The following is a 20,669-nucleotide window of genomic DNA, read 5'->3' as shown; positions in this document are numbered from 1 at the left end:
TCAGAAATTTGTATCTTCTTTCTTTTTCTCTTGGTTAGCCTAGCTAAAAGGTTGTCAACTTGTTTGATCTTTTCAAAGAATCAGCTTTTGGTTTTGTGGACTCTCTCTACTATTTCTTGTTTTCAATTTCAATAATTTCTCTATGTTTTGTTACTTCTTTTTTTCTGCTTCATTTAGGCTTGGATTGTTCTTCTTTAATTGTCTAATATGAATACTTAAATTACTAGTTTTTAGATGATTCTATTTTTCTAATATATGCCTTGAATGCCATGAATTTCTAAGCATGACCTTTACTAAACTCCACAAATTTTAATTAGTTATATTTTTCACTTTTACTTTGCTTAAAATATTTTAGACTTTCTTATGAGACTTTTTTTTTTTTTCCAACCATGTGTTATTTAGAAGTGAGTTATTTAGTTTTCAAGTATTTGGGGGGTTTTGTTTTTTGCTAATTCTATTGTAATCTGAGAATATAAATTTGTTAAGATTTGATTTTATGGCTCAGAATGTGGTTTTCCTTGGTGAATGTTCCATGCAAGATTGTAAAGAATGTGTATCCTGCTGTTTTTGGGTGGAGTATTCTATAGGTGTCAGTTGGATTGAGTAGACTGGGAGTGCTGGTCAGATCCACAAATTCCTGCCTGCTTAATCTATCAATTACCAAAAGAGGGTATCAAAGTTTTTAACCATAATAGTTGATTTCACTATTTATCTTTGCAGTGCTATCAGTTTTTACCCCACATGTTTGACACTGTTGTTGGAAGCATACATGTTTATCATGTTCAGTGTTCTTAGAGAACTGACCTACTTATCAGTGAAATCCCCTCTATATTCCTGATAAATTCTTTTTCTGAAATAAACATAAGTTTATGTTGAAGGTGATCCCAAGATCCAAGATGAAGAGGGAAGGAATGAGGAAGATAAAACAGCGAAGGAACAAAAGCCAACAGCAGTCATTGAGGCTGTCACTCTTGGAAATGGGATATTGATTGTGCTGGAACAGCTGAGATACATGTGGAATGCTTCCCAGAATTGTTTACTCCAAAGATGGGAAGCTGGAGCATTTATCTACTAGCTCTCATTCCTTTTTGGGTGACAGTGACCCCAGGGGCATTAACTTCCCCACACATAGAGACTGGGCTTGCCTTGAGTCCAGTAGAGTCCAGCAGAGCCAGAGGCTGCTAAGGCAGGATACAAGGTGTGGCCATGCTCTTGAGGTGAGTGTCCTCTACCAGCCCAAAGTGCGTAGAATTGTCCACTGCAGCTCTGATGAAAATAGGAAGCAAGCCATCCTAATGAGATGCAGTGCAAACCCAGGCATCTGCTATGATGGGTTTCTATTGCAATTCTTAGTGTGGATAATTATTGTAAAATACACCAGTATACTTTCCTACCTGGAGAGTGCCAAGGGATGCTATTTATGTCTCCTCACTATGCTGAAAGCCATCTTAAATAAGCATACTAAGTAAAACCAGTGTACTTACTCTAGCCTGCAGCTTTAAAATAATATTTTTGGCTGTTCACTTCCACTCAGAGGGCTGCTCCTTTGCAGATGGATGCAAATTCTGAAGCTGGAATGGTAGTACACACACAGAATGAGACTGATCCCTTGTTTGAACATTGAGGCATTAGCAAGTCATCTCTGCCTGAACATCCATTCTTCTCAAACCCCATTATATCCTTGGATGCATTTATTTCTCATGCTTCCTCTGTAAATTATGTGTAGCAAAAGATATAGTTCTCTCAAAGGATCAGCTAGTTGAAGTGTGTTCAGATAACTCAGTTGTCTAACTGAGCTGAGGTGTGGGTAACTTGCAATTTCTCATGACAGGAGACCAGAAGGCAGAGGAAAGAATCACCGTCACAGTCAGTATAATTGACTCTTCTCACCATGAGAGGCTGGAGGTGTTGCTCCATAATGGGGGCAGTGAGAAGTAAGCTTGAAACCCAACACATTCATTCACGGTGTCTCTGGCTGTTTCCATACCTGTTGATAATAGCCTATAGGAAAGAGCAATAACCAGTCTCACAGGGGTTAGAAGGAAACTACGAGGCTCAGACCTTCTGAAGGTGGCTATTTGAGTCATTACTAGGAAAACATCCCAGCTGGAGCACTAGCCAAGGGGGAAGGGTATCCAGAACGGCTGGTGGAAAGAGGTCTATCGAATAGCGATTCTGGCCTCAGGGCTGGCTGCAGCTGTCATGGGGCTGGTTCGCTCCCCGCCTTGCATTAAGTCTTTGCAGAGATTGTGGTGGCTGCCACTTTAAAGAAACTGGGTAATTATTTGAACTGAGAGAGTAAACACAGAGCTGGGGGGTTCAAAGGGTAAATTCTATCACACACAGTGTGTGTGTCACCTCAGAACTTCTTATCTTTTCTTATCTTCCCCTCTTATTTTAGCCAATCTGTGGTAAGCCGTGGTTCCACTCATGCTTTAGCCACTGCCAAAATGCAGATAGAACTGCAGAGTGGACAATGATCCAAAAGTTATGAGGGGACAAGTACAAAAATGTTGCCATGTTTTTAGCCCCTGAGAGTGGGACTGGAGGAAGGTGCAGTTTCTGTAGTTGGATGGCGAGGACAGTTATCATTTCTTTTTTTGTTCGTTTAGAGATTTTATTTATCTATTTGAGAGAAAGAGAACACGAGAGAAAGCAAGAGCACAAGCAGTGGGGAAGAGTAGAAGGAGAAATGGACTTCCCATTGAGGAGGGAGCCCCATGTGGGACTCGATCCTACAACCCTGGGATCATGACCTGAGCTGAAGGCAGATGCTTAACTGACTGAGCCTCCCAGGCTCCCAACAGTTATCATTTCTAGAAGTGCATTATCATTTTCCTACTCTTTTGATTCGTCTCGTGTTCTCACCATTGATGTTTCAATTAGGTACTGAAGAGAGCGATTCTTAGGGTTCTTCTAACATCGTTTCGTTATGGATTGCATTCACTAATGATGCTTTACATAAAATGTACTACTTTTTGAGAATATTTATTTTCAAATTTTTATTTATATACAGTGAAGCACTGCAAATATAGTGGCTTAAAACAAAACATCATTGGGCTCAGGTATTTATAGGCTATAGTGAGAATATCTTGTCTTTGCTCCACCTAATATTAGTGGTGGCAGCCCAGAGGCTTAAGTCTGCAGAGGACCCCATGTCTGGAGGATGAGCAGGGTGTCAGCTGGGGCTGTGGTGAGAACTGCTGGCCAGAGCACCTACCTGTAGCCTCTTCATGTGGTCTGGGATTCCTCATAGCATGGCGGCTGGATTCCAAGAGGTAGCATATCAGGAGAGAGAGAGAGAGAGAGAGAGAGAGAAGCAGAAGCTCTATCATTTTTTTCTAACATAGGCTCCAAAATTCCACAGTATCAGATCCATCTCACTCTGTTTAATAGAAGTAAATCACTAAGTTGGTCCATATTCAAGAAAAAGGGAATTAGAGTCCATGCTTTCTTTGATAGGTCATAGAGCAAAGAATTCATAAAATGTTATAAAATGACCATAGTATATGTGAGAAATGAGACCTCCCCCTGCTTCTCATGTAACTATGACAATTTTTCAAGAGAATGACTTGTTTCTTGATGCTTGATCTTATTTTCTAGAGCAACTCTCCAATAAGACTTTCTGTGATGACCTCAGTGTTCTCTGTCTGTTCCATTCAATATAATAGTCACAAGCGAGATATGGTGATTGAGTTCTTGCCATATGGCTAATGGAATGTTTATATTTTATTGAATTTTAATTAATTCACATTAAATAGGTGCTTGTGTATGGTGGCTACTAGACTATGCAGCTCAGTTCTAGAACAGCAACTAAAGAAATAGAGTTCAAATTCCAGCACTGATGTAAGTGTTGGGCAGGCTTTCTAGTACAACCCTGCAACATTCCAATTGCAAGCAAAATGCTCCCAGGCCTGACTGCATTCAGAATACAAATGGAGTTGATTTGGCCTATGGTGTCCTAGAGAGGAGAAATTTCCCAGCGTGTGGGTGTGGAAAAGCAGAATAATCACTGGAGAGAAGAGTCAGGACAACTCCTCAGGTGGGCAAGATGTTGGAATGGTTTAGACATGTAGCTCCTTGCTCAACAATCTGTCTCTTCACACAGACACTCCAGCCAACTCATTCTTACATCAAGTGTGAGCACTCCTTAAGGTTGGATCTCACAGGATGATGACTTCTGAAATTCCTGTGTGCGCCTGCCTCCTGTGCCTGCTTCCCCTAGCCTCTTTGCCCTCCTTGCCCTTGTCTTTCAAGTTCTTAGTCTCAAAACTTATGATTCTGGAGTCACAATGTTGGAAATGTCATGGCTAGCCCATCAAAATGATGAGAAATCATCATCCCCAAATTTTTCTTGATTATCCACTATGTATAAGGTTCTATGCTGGGTATTTCACTATGAATTAATTTCTACCCGTGGGATGCTATCTTCTAGTTGGTGAGATTTAACAGAACAGCTAACATTTATAGAGAGCTTACTATTTGCCAAATACTATGCTTTTTTTAAATGAATATGATCTCATTTATCCTTTTAAAATTTTATGACACAGAGACTTTTTTATCCAGGCTTTATAGATGGAGAAGCTGATGTTAAAATAGCTCACCCAAAATAAAACATCTATTAGGTGGTTGAGTAGATTTGAACCTAGGCTGAGTGAATGCCAAAGTCTGTGCTCAGAACTGCTCAACCATGCTTATGTCCCATTATTCTGAATAGCATTTCCCACTTCTTTGGGGACTCATGTGTGACAAAGCCAGGTCACTAATAGTTGGAAAGAGTTAGCAGACTTCCTGAAGGACACCAAGGCATTGGTCTTGAAGCATAGCAAAGAGTACCAGTGGTAAAATTTTCTCATCTGCTCCAAAGACATGACAGTGGGTTGAGGAAGGAGTTAGTGATTTTTTTTTTTTTTTTTGGTCAGCATGACCAGTCAGAAGAAAATATCTTTAGAACAAAAACTAGGTAACTAGGAGGGAGTAAGAGATAAGTGACAGGATTTTTAAGAGTCACAGATTCCATGGAAGGTCAGGTCCTGCCAACTTACTCTACCTGAGAAGGAATGTTATGTTACATTAGGCGTGCATGTTTCAACTTACTGAGCTCATCAGAAAGCCGGGAGGAATTGCATTTGAATGCCAGCATAAGCCTCTCTGAGACAATGAACAAATCCATATCATTACAAAATACAATTTGAAGGACTTTTATTAACTGTAAGGAGGGGGAAATCTCTCTATAGAGGGTACACAAGAAAGAGAATTTAACAGGATCATCCCTTACCTAAAATTAAATAGGAGATAGAGATCAATTGTTCAAGACCTGGATGAGAGACATGGATTCAGATCCCACCTGTGTTATTTCCTAGCTTAGTAACTCTTAACAATGTACTTAACATCTTTCCATATTCTTTGTGAGAAAAGTCGAGACAATTAATAAGAATGTACTTTCAGGTTACTTGTGAGGATTAGATTAAATAATTCACGTAAAATGCTTAATGTCATGACTGGCACATAATAATGCTTATTAAATGATGGCTGCTCTTGTTTTTAAAAAGTCAATGGAGAACAGTGTGGCCTCTGGGCTACCATCTACCACCGGGCGTGAATCCCCATCCTACATAATAACACTTCACACCTATTAAGATAGATATTATAGAAAAAGAAAAAAACAAAAAAGTAAGTATTTATAAGGATATGGAAAAATTGGAACTCTTGTGCACTGTTGTGGGGAATGTACAATGTTCAAGTGTTGTGGAAAACAGTATGGCGGTTTATAAACGAATGACACATAGAATTATAATATGGTCCAGTAATTCTTATTCTGAGTATATGCTCAAAATAATTGATATAAGGGACTTAGGCATTTTTATACCTTCAAAGCATTATTCCCAATAGCCAAAAGGTAAAAGCAACCCAAGTGTCCACTAATGTACAGCTGACTGACAAAATGGTGTGTACACACAATATATTGTTATTCAGCCTTAAAAAGCAAGTGAATTTTGGCACATATTTCAGTGTGGATGAACCTTGAGGATATGAGGATATGAGACTAGTTGAAATAAGCCAGTCACAAAAGGACAAATACTATAGGCTTCCTCTTACATGAGGATCCTAGAGTAGCCAGGTTCACAGAGACAGAAAAGTGGATTGGTGCTTGCCAGGGGTTGGCGGAGTGAGGAATGGGGAATTTGATTTTAATAGTACAGAGTTTCACTTTGGGAAGATGGAAAACTTCTGGAAATGGGTGCTGATAATCGTTGTGCATGATAATGTACTCAGTGACAATGAACTGTACTGAATATTAAAAAATGGTTCCGATGATGAATTATATATTATCTGTATTTTATCATAATAAAAGAGAGATAAGTTATCAACTGTTTATATTACTACCTGGGACTGCATCTGAAGCTTTGCTATGATGATGATGTTTATCAGGAGTATTATTTATTTTACATCTTTGTGCCCTAGTCCCATGTAAAGCTGCATAAATTAACATTCGCTTTGTTTTCATATGACAAGGATAATCGTCCCCCAAGAGTTAAACAAAAGATTAACCCTCAGACCAACCTACCTGCCAGATTCTTCAGAACACTGATTATTTAATGTATGAAAAAATGAATATTAATGACTTTCAATTTCTTTCTTTCAGCTTTATGACCAACCTTGTAGCATCAAAATAAAGAGGATAAAAATGCAGGAAGACTATATCGAGGGCTTATTTTTTCAATAAAGATGTTTAAAATTCAGGTGTCTTACTAGGGACAGAATCTTGGAGGAACATTGAAAACAAAATATGTCATCTCATCATTAGTTAAAAGATTCAGAAAAACTCTGCAAACCATGAGGCTGGAAGAAATCACTCACATGCTAAAACGAATAATAGTAATTTTCAAATACCAAACTACTTGAGCTGTCACCTTCAGGAAAACTACATGTTCCCACTGACAGTAATTTCTAATGCTGGGGAGAAAAAGGAAATGAAGTGACAGGCTTGTTCGACTTTGCTAATTTCAAAGGCTGAGGCTTATTTCTGAGATTTGTCTAAGAACCGCGGTCACTGGGACTAAAGCCACCCATTGAGTCAGCTGACTCCAGGACTGAAGCTTTCTACTTATTATTTGTGTTGACTGATGGGCGACAGAGTTGAAGAAATGAAATGCAGGGGTTAAGTTCAAGGCCTCAGGAGTCAGACTGTTCCAAATCCTCGCCTGGCCATGCGATTGTGAACAGATGACTCAAGTTCTTCATCTCAAAGGAGTGATAGTAATAACTCCTGCCTCAGCGCTGTTGTGATACTACATAATACATAGATAACTGATAATTAGATATTTTGGTTATTGAATAATAATTTAATGTTATTGAATAATATTGGTTTGGTTATTGAATAATAGTTATATAATAAATTAGAGAAGAACTGATAAATAGTAAGGTAATAAAATAATACAGGTGAATGTTCAATAAATATTAATGGTGGGGGTAATGATGAGGAAGATGGTAATGATGATAAAAGAGCCCACGGACCTTACTCCTCATGCCAGTGTTGTTACAAATGCTGTAGGGTATGTTTTGTAGATGACTGAACTTACTTAACCAAGAATGCTTTTAGCAATTAGTGACAGAAAACCTAATTGAAAGTGGCCTACAATATATGTAATGGTGTTTGGAGAGCGCATTCTTGGTCACACTTGTTGGCTCAGAGCCTCAGTGATCTAAAGGATAGCCTATCTGTGAATCCCTTGACCCTTTTATCATTCCGGCTGCCTTTTGGTGCCAAGATGGCTGCTGTCTCTCCAGATACCAGTGTAAGCAGGAACAAGGGGCAAGGGATAGCATCTTCTTTCATTAGGAAAACAAAAATTTATCCAGAAACCCAAGTGGCGTTTTGGTCACAGACTATTGGCCAGTAAGGCCACTTCTTACTACAAAGGAGGCTGAGAAAGAAGTATTTAGCCCAGTCATACCACTACTTCAAACCAACGGGGGTTGGACAGTGAGGAAGAAGGAGGAAGCAGATGAAGTTACCTCTCCTACACTTGCCCTCACGATTTTCCATGGAGAAAATGGGGTGAGGCGTGAAGGCTAACGCACAGGACTTTTCGCAGAGAATGACATCAGAAAGTAGCCAATACAGACAACCTAGCCCTGAATTTCAGCATGGATTGTGCTGCATAGTTGTTATTCTGTCAGGCTTCCAGATCAGCAGTTTGCGATGTAAGTCACATGGGCCAGTAGGCTGTTTTCTAAAGGCAGCTTTACAAAATGAGTTAAGAATGGTAACATTTATATCCACCAAGTTTTACAAAAACAAACAAACAAGACAGAAGCATATGCAACAAGACCCTTAATGGTCCATGAAGCTTAAAAACATTTGCATTCTGGCCTTCGCTAAAACCCTTTGCTGTCTCTTGTTCTGGCCTGTGGACTCCTTGAGAGGCGTGTTGACGTTCCCCTTATCTTTGCGTCTCTGTGATGGTGTCTGGCAGAAGTAGGTGCCCAGTGAAAGTGTGATAAATGAATGACTGGAGAAACACTGACATGAACCAATACATCGCGTTCCAGGACTTTCTAAAGGGCTTTTGATTAATAAAGAGCTTCCCTATCATTTTTTTATAATGCTTACCATCGCCCTGCCAACAACCAAGTTCCATCAGCTCATGATGCCTGCCCAGGATGTGAGACTTCAAATCCTGAGGCATCTCCCTCCTCAGACTGATGCTGTGGAGGGGTACCCACCCACCTGTAGTCATTTTATTTACTTATGTCTCTTGTTTACTCTCAGATTGGGAGCCTCATGAGGCAAAGGCTCCTGTTTATTTTATTCAGTCTTGAGTCCCTGGGTCTTAAAAATGATCTGTCCAATAAATGTTTGACTATGCGGGGTCATGTTTTACTGTGGGTGTATTGTTCTTTACTCTCATTTTGTCAGGGATTGGTTTGAATGGTTCAATTCCTAAGGAGAGAGTTTTCCCTCATATTCTTAGTGCCTGGGCTGATTCAATTCTGAATTCACATTTATGACTCAGGCGACTGCGAATTTTGTTGCCTAATTGATTGAAAAATATACATATGGGTCCCAGAGCTCTGTTTTCAACTGCCTATCCAGAGTTATCCAATCCTTTCCTTACATCCTGCAAGCCTCTTTGTATATAATTACCAGCTAGTTAATTCATTGACTCACCCATTATCAAATCGTGTTTGAGCATCCACTCTGCAAGGCGACAGGTGGGGTTCAGGGGTGGCTCCTGTTCCAGAAGGGCACCCAATCTAAATGGAGAAACAGAAGAGAAATAAGTTCCAAGTGGTCAGATTTATATGGGCCATGAGGTGACCTTTTGAGGCTGAGTTTTGTGTTTATTTTGAATGGTACCTGCGGCACCTGCAAAGAGTCAGCTCATCACTGAGGGTGTGGGTCAAGTTAAAAGAATTTGGTTAAACCAACCAGCCATCAGTCTTAGAAGCGTCAACCACAGGACCTTTTATTGCTTTGCTCATTGGCTCTGTTTTCCTCGCTAAACACCTATTTAGATGTTCGGTGTCTAAACGAGGCTGTGGTGATGGGAAGAGTGAAATGCTAGCGCTTCAATGTCCTCTGAACCCTTGTCAGCGCATGGGTTATCAGACTCATTTGACTTGACATGAGTGACATTCTTTAATTTTTAAAATAAGCTTTTTTGTGGGGGATACTTTGGGAGTTAAAAAAAAGTCATCAGATAGTACAGTGTTCCTGTATATCCTTTATCCAATTTCGAACATTAACATCTTACATAACCACAGGACATTTGTCAAAACCAGGAAATGAACATAAATGTGTCACGAGGAGCTAAACTCCAGACCATGTTCAGATTTCTTCCCAGTGTCTTGCTTCTGTTCCAAAACTAAAAAAATTGTATTTAGACTTACTTATTTTGGGGATAAAGAATTATGAATCAGATAGGAGTTTTTCCTTTTAAAGTCTCTTAGTATAAATTTGCATAAAAACTTAAAGTTTGCTTAGTGCTCATGAGAACTTACAGATGTTACAGTAATCCACAATATTTAACATATAGACTAACAAAGACAGAAAAATTATTTAGAAGAATTAGAGGCACAAACTTTTTCTGTAGTAATCACAAAAGAAATTAAAGCTCCTCTCAGTAAAATACTCCAGTAAACAGCATATGTACCTACTAAAACACACATCTAAAGCACAAGGTCCAGGCACTTGGGTGGCTCAGTCACTTAAGCACCTGCCTTCAATTCAGATCATGATCCCAAGGTCCTGGGATCGAGCCCTGCATCAGGCTCCCTGCTTAGCCTGCTTCTCCCTCTACTCCTTCTGCCTGCTCTGATCTCTCTCTGTCTCATGGTCTCTCTCTCTGAAATAAATAAAATCTTTAAAAAATTAAAGCACAAGGTCCTATGAAGACTATTTGAAATGGTGATCCCTTATTTAGAAATAAAAATTCTTTTAACTCTGCTGTATGAGTTTCTCTCATCCGTAAATTCCCCTAACATTATGTACTATTAAGATAACCTGCAAAAACCTTATCCACCCAACATTCTGAGACTTTCTTGCTACTTTCAGCCAATAATCAATTTTTTTAAGGATTTTATTTATTTATTTGACAGAGAAAGAGAGATCACAAGTAGGCAGAGAGGCAGGCAGAGAGAGGGGAAAGCAGGCTCCCTGCTGAGCAGAGAGCCTGATGCGGGGCTCTATCCCAGGATCCTGGGATCATGACCTGAGCTGAAGGCAGAGGCTTTAACCCACTGAGCCACCCAGGCGCCCACCAATAATTAATTTCTATGGGCAAATCAGGAAAATGCTGACAGGCTCATGACTTCTGAATGGAGGCTCTCTACTGAGTTATATTTAAATGTACTAATCCTTTGTGGCCATGGCACATCTGTACACTTCAGCTGCTTTATATCAGAAAGTCGTTCCTTCACAGAAAGATGTTGCCTCAACTTTATACCAGTGGTCTAGCTGATTTCAAATCAGACCAAAATAGGTCTGATTTGACCACACCTGTGGTCTAGCTGATTTCAAATCAGACCGAAATAGGTTTCCATTCTCAAAAGGCCATGATAATTGGCAATGGCATTAACATGGACTATTTTAAACTATGAGCAGGGGTGCATTTAGTAATGGTAAAGATGTTGGGCATCACGCATTAGGGTTTTCACTTAAGCCAGAAGGTAGCCTGGGTCTATTCAGTATTCCCCAAGACTAGGAGCATAGAATGGAACACAGAGAGCATGGGCATTAGAGTTAGGTAATGTTGTGGATCCTAGGTCTACCACGTATGAGCCGCGTGACCATGAACCAAATTCACAACCTTTCTGAACCTCAGTTTACCACTTTGCAAATTAAGAGTAATAGTAACAATGACCGCTTTAGACTATTGGATAATTGATATTGAAAGCATGTAGCATGGTGTCTGGAATGTAGAGCACTCCACAAATGTTACGTGCCATTAATACTACCACTTAGTGCTTAGTGCACTAATAGTCTTCCTAGAGAAAAGTGTGGGAAGCAGTAGGTTTCAAGAATTTTGAAATGGTTCTTGGTGCAATATTTCTCAGGGTTAGTATGCTAGAGTTCCCAAACATATTTGATCAAGACACCCCTTTTCTCTAAGCCACTTGTGTTACTTTCCTAGTGCTGCTGTGACCAAGTACAAAACAGACTTAGTGCCTCAGAGCAACATGGATTTATTCTCTTCTGGTCCTGGAAGTCATAGTCTATAATGGACCCTACCAGACTCTAGTCAAGGTATTTGCAGAACTACATTCCTTCTGGAGGCTCCAGGGGAGACTCTGTTTCCTTGCCTTTTCCACCTGCTACAGGCTGCTGCCTTCTTTGGCTCATACTCCCTTTTTCCACCCTCAAAGCCAACAGCAGAGCAGCTTCAAGGCTCTCTGTCCCACTCTCTCGGACCTCTGTTTTCTTTGCCACATCTGCTTCGATGTTGGACTCTTGGCCTCCCTTTTAGGAGGAGCCATATGATTAGGTTAGGCCCTTTGGGATAAGTCCTAATAATCTCTCCATGGCAAGATCCTTAACTTAACCACACCAGCAAAGTCTTTTTTGTCACGGAAGAAACATATCTAAGATTTCGGAGGTGAGGATATGGACATCTTCATGAGACCATTATTCTGCTTCTATTACATGTTACCTAAGAAGTCTAGGGTTCTGAGAAAATAATTAAGAAAAACCCTGGACTTCATTGGTCAACAGTTTAGGGGATGGGAGGTAGGAAGGCAAGGAAAAGAGTATACCTGGGACATTTCATTTATATTGATTATAAAATTATATGGATGGTATAGCAATCAGGGTCTCAAAAGAGAATGGGTGGCTAAACAGGATGGTAAGATAAACAAAAGAAGGCTTAGTGAAGTTTTAAAAAAGAGGCTTCAAAGGTGTGTACCAGGGATAGGGAACCTGCCAGAATGGTCCCAATATTTCAATAGTTTCTCCTTCTTGCTAGGGTCACACATTGACCTAACCCAATTGCAAAGGCAAAGAAGAGGAGAGCTGGGGCTGTAGAACAGGGGTTCTCAACCTCTAGTCTGTGTCCAAAACACCAGAGCGCTTCCTAAAACACAGAGTGCTGGGGCCTCTCCCCAGAGTCTCTGATTCAGTAGGTTTTCAGAGAAGTCTGCTGCTTCAGTCTGGCATTACACCTTGAGAACCACTGACAGTGACCAAACAGGTCAGCCTCCAGGTGCACAGAGCAGGTGGAGAAGGATGCCAAATGGGTGTGTGGGGGCCCCACTGAAACAGCAAATTCTGAACTGAAAGGTGCCGATTATGAGGAGGAGTCCTAGCCTGTGGAAAGCCAGACAAGCTGGAGGAGTTGAGGAAGGTGTCATAGAGAAAGTGGAATTTCCTCAGAGGGATTATAAAGATTTCAAAATCAGGGGAAGGGGGGCGCGTGGGTGGCTCAGTGGATTAAACCGCTGCCTTCAGCTCAGGTCATGATCTCAGGGTCCTGAGATTGAGCCCCGCATCGGGCTCTCTGCTCAGCAGGGAGCCTGCTTCCTCCTCTCTCTCTACCTGCCTCTCTGCCTATTTGTGATCATTCTTTCTCTGTCAAATAAATAAATAAAATCTTAAAAAAAATCAGGGGAAGGAACAGCAGGGCACTGAGGCATAAGAAGCATGCAGACTAGAGTACATTGGCATGGTCCCTGTTAGGAGATCTATATGCCTCAGGGCAGCAGTCTTGCTTGGTGTGAAAGTCAATTTTGAGGAGCATTTGGAAAATCAGTTAATTGTGTAACAGAAGAGCAGAAAGATAGGTAACAGTATAGGGGATTGACAGGGGTGGCAAAAGGGAGCCAGTGCAGGTTTTTGAGAAAGAGGAAAATGTGAATGACCAGGATGTGTGGAAGGGGAAGATGGCTGACTTGGTGACACAAGTTAAGAAAGTCATTAAAATACTTGGCATTGTAGGAAAAAAAAAAAAAACCCTACTAAGTTTGGGAGCAAGAGACTAGGTTTCTGGTTTAGACCCTATTATTAACTAATTAACTAGCTAGATCAGGTTGGTCCAACCATTGAACCACTCCGAAGGGAATGTATTTAGTTTATTTCAAGAGTGTGTTGATTGCCTGGAGAGAAAAGAAAAATAGCGACATCTGACAACCAGTGTATAAACTTTGTCAATCTTTAGTGACAACAAACTTTAATTCTTGCTCGTGGTGACTTGTTGCTGATCGTGCAAGGATTTGGTCCTATTCTTTGGATAGGTCATATATCATTAATGTGAAAAAAAAAGAAAAAAAAAGTTTTATACCACCGAAGCTAACTTACTTTGCTTAAAATTATTTCCCTCATTTATTCATCCATCCATCCATCCATCCATCCATCCATCCATCCATCCATTTATAAATGAGTTGCTTTTATAAATGAGAACACCAGGACCATGAAAACTTTAAAAATATGACTTAGTGTATAGTAGCTCTTGTTGAAGAAATTTACTGTCTTCAAAGTAATAAACACGGAACTGATATTAGCCATCTGCCCTCAGTGAGATAAGGTTTTATGTGCATTCTAAGCATGATGTCTACACTGCTCAAAAGGGAAAAAAGAAGTATTTTCTTGAAACAATATTAATTTCTCTTCAAATATGTTCTTTCCAGATCTATTAGCTTCACTTTATATTCTATACTTTGATTCCTTGGAATGTTCTGGTTACACAGAGCTCAATTTACTCAAACTGAGGGTTTTGGAAGGGAGGGGGGTAGGAGGTTGGGTGAGCCTGGTGGTGGGTATTATGGAGAGCACGCATCGCGTGGTGCACTGGGTGTGGTGCATAAGCAATGAATTCTGGAACAGTGAAAATAAATAAAATAAAATAAAATGAAAAAAATTGTAGACAGTAAGGCTACATCACTAAATAAATTTTTAAAAAAGTTAATCAAGATTCTGATGTATTTCAGAATGACAGAAAGAAAGAAGAAAATAAAGAGAGAGGAGAGAGAGATAAAAATGGTACTCTTTTTCCCTGAAAAGATTGGCAATGCCAGCTCTGACGAGTATGTGACATTTGCCTTCAATGATATGATCACTAACAGTAATAACATAAGCCTATCTAGTGTTTACCATGTGCCAAGCAGATATTTCATGGCCATTCTGCCTTTTAATCATTACAACAACTATATGAAGTAGTTATTATTATTCTGAGAACACAGATAAAAGGAGGAACAGAAGCTTAGATATATTAAATATTTGTCTGATGACATTGCACTGATGGTGTTGGGTGCTGGGTTTCGAATTCATGTCTGACTTATTTCAAAAGGCCATGCTTTTTACCATTACACTCTTTTCTTCTAACACTCTCTCCCTGACCCACATTTACTCTCTCTCTCTCTCCCTCTCCCTCTCTCTCTCTCTCCTTTTGTTTTGGATGGGTGATTTATACTCAAAGGCTCTACTTTTCCTACTGTGTAGTTTACCTACTGCTGCATAACATGTTACGCCAAAGCTGAATAGATTAAAACAACATTTATTAGCTCAGTTTCTGTAGGTCAGGAATTCAGGAGTGCTCAGCTGGGTGTTTCCATCCCATAGACTCTTGTTGCAGCTGGGGTAGCAGTCATCTGAAATTTTTGACTGATGCTAGAAGCTCCACTATCAAGATGGCCCCTCTTGTGATGATTTCCAGGAGGGCTCAGTTCCCAGGGGACCTCAGCCCCTCAGCACGTGGACCTGTCCATGGGCTTCTTGAGGTTTCTCATGGCATGACAGCTGGCTATCCCTAGAGTGAGTGATCTAACAGAGAACAAGACAGAAGACTAGAAGATAGAGCACCTTTTATGACCTAGCTTTGGAAGTTACACTCATTATTTCTGCAATAACCTGTTGGTCACACAGTCAGTCCTATTCCTCATGGGAGAGTGTGAGTACCATAGGGTAAAAATAATTGTAGCCTGGTCACATACCTTCCATTCGGGAAGTAGGCTACGTATTTACCAATCATTTTTCTCTTAACTCTCTGTCCTTTAATTTTTTGCCTCCTTTCCTGGATTTTTAAAGTCTTCTTTCCAACAGATTTTGTAATTTCCTTCCCATTATACTTCAAAGTTTTTTCTGGGTTTAATAATCCCTTACCATCTCCTCCTTTTATTCTTGGTTCTTCATTCAGATCTAGTGCTTAGCATAGTGCTGGGCACATAGGAAGACTACTTAATAGACACTTGCTACATGAATGAACACATTCAATGACTATATTCTCAATTTCACTCCCCCTCTGTGCTTCTATAGTTCTTGCTTTTCATTAGGGCTCAGTTGTAAGCTGGGCATATTTGGGTCAATTAAGGTGTTTTATTTCTTTGAATCACACAGAATTTTAGAAAAATTGAGGCAACATATAAAACTCAGGGTGTTTCTCACAAAAATATTAGTTCCTGCTTTTCTTGACAACTTAGAAAACCTGGCATGGAAAGGAGGTCTCCCTTTAGAGATGGCAGGTGCCTTTCAGTTCATCATGGTTCCCGTCATTTCTGCTTCTCGGTCTGACACTGAGACTCCTTCAGCTTACCATTTATTACTGCACTTACAATGACAGAAGACATGAACAAACACTTAGCCAAAGAAGACATACAAATAAATGGCTAACAGACATATGAAAAAAATATTCATCATCACTAGCCATCAGGGAAATTCAAATCAAAACCACATCGAGATACCACCTTACACCAACTAGAATGGCCAAAATTAACAAGACAATAAACAACAGTGTTGGAGAGGATGTGGAGAAAGGGGAACCCTCCTACACTGTTGGTGGGAATGCAAGCTGGTGCAGCCACTCTGGAAAACAGTATGGAGGTTCAAAATAGAGCTACCTTATGACCCAGCAATTTCACTATTAGGAATTTACCCCAAAGATACAGATGTAGTGAAACGAAAGGACACCTGCACCTCAATGTTCATAGCAGCAATGTCTACAAAGCTGAACTGTGGAAGGAGCCGAGATGCTCTTCAACAGATTAATGGATAAAGATTTGGTATATAATATATACAGTGGAATATTACTCAGCCATCAGAAAGGAGGAATACTTACCTTATATATTAACATGGATGGAAGTGGAGGGTATTATGCTAAATGAAATAAGTCAACTGAGAAAGACAGTTATTATATGGTTTCACTCTTACGTGGAATGTAGAAATAGTGCAAAGGATATAGGGAAGGGAGGGAAAACTTAATGGGAAGAAATCAGAAAGGGAGACAAACCATGGGGGCCTCAACCATGGGGAGAAAACAGGGCTGCTAAAGGGGAACTTGGTGGGGGAATGAGATAACTGGGTATTGGGCATTAAGGAAGGAACATGATGTGATAAGCACCAGGTGTTATACACAACTGATGAATTGCTGAACACTACATCTGAAACTAATGATGTACTATGTGTGGTTAATTGAATTAAAAAAAATTAAGTTATAAAAGCACCAGGAGGAAAAATAAAAGATCTCTAATTTAAAAGATCATCATTGGGGTGTCTGGGTGGCTCAGTCAGTTAGGCATCTGCCTTTGGATCAGGTCATGATCCCAGAGTTCTGGAGAGGACTGGGATTGAGCCCCACATCAGGCTCTCTGCTCAGTGGGGTGCTTGCTTCTCCCTGTCCCTTTGCAGCTCCCTCTACTTGTGCTCATGTTCTCTCTTTGTCAAATAAATAAATAAAATCTTTAAAAAAATATATCATTGGTAATAGTTGTCTAGGGATGGTATGGAAGATCCATAGAATTCTTGTGGGTCCAGCTATCCCCTTTTTTCTCTGCCAGCTTCCATCCTTAAGTCACTAGGTGGCTGCTGGAGTTCCAGTCATTGTGTCAACTTGCTGAGTAGGAGCAAAGAGAAGAGCAAGGCCAAAAGGGCTAGTCCAATTGCCCCTGTCCAGTATTTCTGCATTTATCTCATTGGACATTTCTATGTATAAGGAAGTATGTGTGAAATGTTTCTTCAGCTAGATTCATTGCTTAGGGCTCTGGTGGTAAGGACCAAAGGATGAATACATGTAACAAATTATGTCAAATCTTGTTAAGGGAAAGTAATAAAAGTAATTATTATTTGACAATTTATTATGTGATAGGACTGTGCTATAAATAGCCTCAAATAGTCAAACAACCATAAGAAATAAGAAATAGTATGCTATTCCGGTGTTATAGTTAAGGAAACTGAGGCTCAGAGAGGTTATATAACTTGACTGAAATCAGGTTATAGGTCATAAGTAGTAAGTAGGCCAGCATTTCTAAAAGCTGTTGATTTGTCCATGGAAATGTATAGGAGATGAGATATCCTTTCTTGATAACACTGGAGTTTCTCATATCCCTTAGGTTTGTAGATTTCGTGCAGAGCAACATGAACTCCTAACAAGACTTCTTGGGCTCTTTATTACTGAGATTTTTAGAACACAATACAGCAGCATTTAAAAGCCTTCAGGGACTTTAGGAAAGTGATAAACTAATTTTAGATCTTCTCTTCCTAGATGTTCAACTTAACATATTAAGGTCCCACAAATAGACAAGGTGTTTCCTTGAAGATATATATATACCTTGCTTATGTGAATCAAGACCTACCTTACAGTTGAATATTCCTTGTTCTTGCTTAAACATTTTGTCACCTGAGCATGAGAAGTAAAATGTATTTATTCTAGTCGAATGAGGTATAAATTCTGTCTTATAAACCAAGATAAAATTGAGAACTGTAAATGTCTGCTATAAAAAAAGAACACAGTTTTGTTGTCTTACTATGCAAGTTCATTGTTATTTGTAAAATTAAACTCAGCAATTTATGAGTGAAGTTTTCAAAGAAAGAGTATTACTCATGAAGTTCATGATGGGAAATTTGGAAGTCTGGGTAGACTAAGCATAGTGTCATGGGCTTTGTTTTTAGTGGAGAAAAAAAGAGCAGATTTCCTCAAATTCAGGAGCAAAACAAGTTGCATCTAGAAAATTGAGCTGTGGATCAAATGTTCAAAGCTTGGATCTCGTAATATACATTACTGTCATGTCAACCACAATATTAGCATTGTGTTAAAAAAAAGATCTATTATTGCTAATTCCTCCAGAGTCTTTCTCAATCTCTTCCAGAAAGAAAATTCAGAGTGTGTTGGTATATCTTTTGAGAAACCTGAATGCCAGGGGGCAGAATATACTGGGATTAAAGCTTTCCAAAGGCAGTGGTCATGTTTTTCTTGTTTGTTGTTTATCTGCTGCTCTGAGCACACAGTAGGCAATCAAATACTTACTCAACAAGGGGATGAAAGAAAATCAGATTTCCTAGTTCCTTTTAAAATTGGAAGATCTATTTAGGATCATGCTTATGGCTTCCAGATCTAGAAGCCACCTCTCTGGTCACTCCCCATTTACCCTGCTGGCCTCTGTTTATTTTGGTCTGATGAACTGGTCTCTTCGAAAATCACCATTTGCCTTTACTCATCAACTCTTCTGACTTCTTCTCTGTCTTTTTTCTAACTGATCTGACACAGCATTGGTCAAGGTTGTCTTGACCTTGAAGCGGTCTCCTCTCTTTGTTCCTACAATGCTCTACAATCTTGATACTTTTTCTCCTTCTGTGACTTCATCTCGGTCATTCTCTGAATGTTCTCTCATTTTTATACAGAAAGTCACTAATATTCAATTATCCACCAAGGTCTCCTCATACCTTTCTAAATCTCGTTGTTAGAGTTCTGTCTCTACATTTGTCTTCGAAGATTCTCTGCAGTTTACCCCTATCCTGCTTTTTTCTGCCCTGCATCTTCTGTGTTCTTACCTCATACTTTCATTATCTTGCTGCCTAGAAGACACACTAGCACACATGTCTAGAGTGGAAGTGATTACCTCCCCCCCTTTTAATACACACATGCACGCATGCTCACATACATATATACTCACTGTGATGGTTAGTTCTATGTGTCAACTTGACCGGATCATGGGGGTCCCCAGATATTTGGTTTAACATTAATCTGGGGGATATCTGTGAGGGTATTTCTGAATGATAAAGCAGATTGCCATCCCCGGTGTGGCTGTGTATCCCTCAATCATCTGTTGAAATTCTAAATGAAATAAAAGGCTGAGTAGGAACTGATTCTTTCTTTCTCTCTATTCTTTGAGGTGGGACATCAGTCATATCCTGCCTTTGGATTTGGACTCAGACTGGAACCTACACCATCAGCTCCCTTGGTTCTCAGGCCTTCAGACTCAGACAGGAATTATACCATGGGATCCTCTGTGTCTGGACTTTTCAGACTTACCACTTGAGCCAATTCTTTATAATTTCTCTCTCTCTCTCTCTCCACAAATATATCCTATTGTTTTCTGTTGGTTTTATTTCTCTGGAGAACCTTAACTAATATACTCACATGCCATGCCCATGCCCACACCCGCTGACATACACTTAAACTCACATAAATGGGCCCTCATTAATGGCTTTTCCCAATTCTGGACCCAATGTCTCTAACAATCTTCAAGGTAGATTTGACCCACCACCTACCCCTTTAATCTTCAAAGATAACCAATCAGCAAGTACTGGAGATACCTCTCTTTATGATGTCCTTTAAAGGCAGCTTCTCCCACTTATGTTTTATAATTATTATTATTTTTTAAAACCCCTTTTTTTCTTAAAGATTTTATTTATTTATTTGACAGAGAGATCACAAGTAGGCAGAGAGGCAGGCAGAGAGAGAGGGGGAAGCAGGCTTCCCGCTGAGCAGAGAGCCCGATGTGGGACTCAATCCCAGGACCCTGAGACCACGACCTGAGCTGAAGGCAGAGGCTTAACCCACAGAGCCACCCAGGTGCCCCATCTTTTAAAAAAACTATAATTATTTTTTAAAAATACTTTTAGTTTTATAGAAAAGTTGCAAAATAGTATTGAGGATTCTCTATACCTATCACCCAGCTTCCCCTAATATTAATATTTATACAATAATCACACACTTATGAAAGCTAAGAAATTAACATTAGTACGATACCACTAACTAAACTACAGGCTTTATTCAAATATAACCCTTTTCCCCTTCTTTTCAGTTGTAGGATTTCACATTGCACTGAGTTGTAATATCTTCTTAGTTTCCTCCAATCTATGACAATGGCAATGTTCATCCTTACTACATGGATCATATGTCTTCTGGTTTTTGCCACTATAAAGTTACTCCTTTTACCCTTGAAATTAATAAGTGTCTTAG

The sequence above is a fragment of the Mustela putorius genome, unplaced genomic scaffold, assembly GCF_011764305.1.
Source record: "Mustela putorius furo isolate JIRA1106 unplaced genomic scaffold, ASM1176430v1.1 tig00000095_pilon_pilon_pilon, whole genome shotgun sequence".
NCBI classification, from domain to species: domain Eukaryota; kingdom Metazoa; phylum Chordata; class Mammalia; order Carnivora; family Mustelidae; genus Mustela; species Mustela putorius.
Note: the sequence above shows the minus strand (reverse complement) of the source record.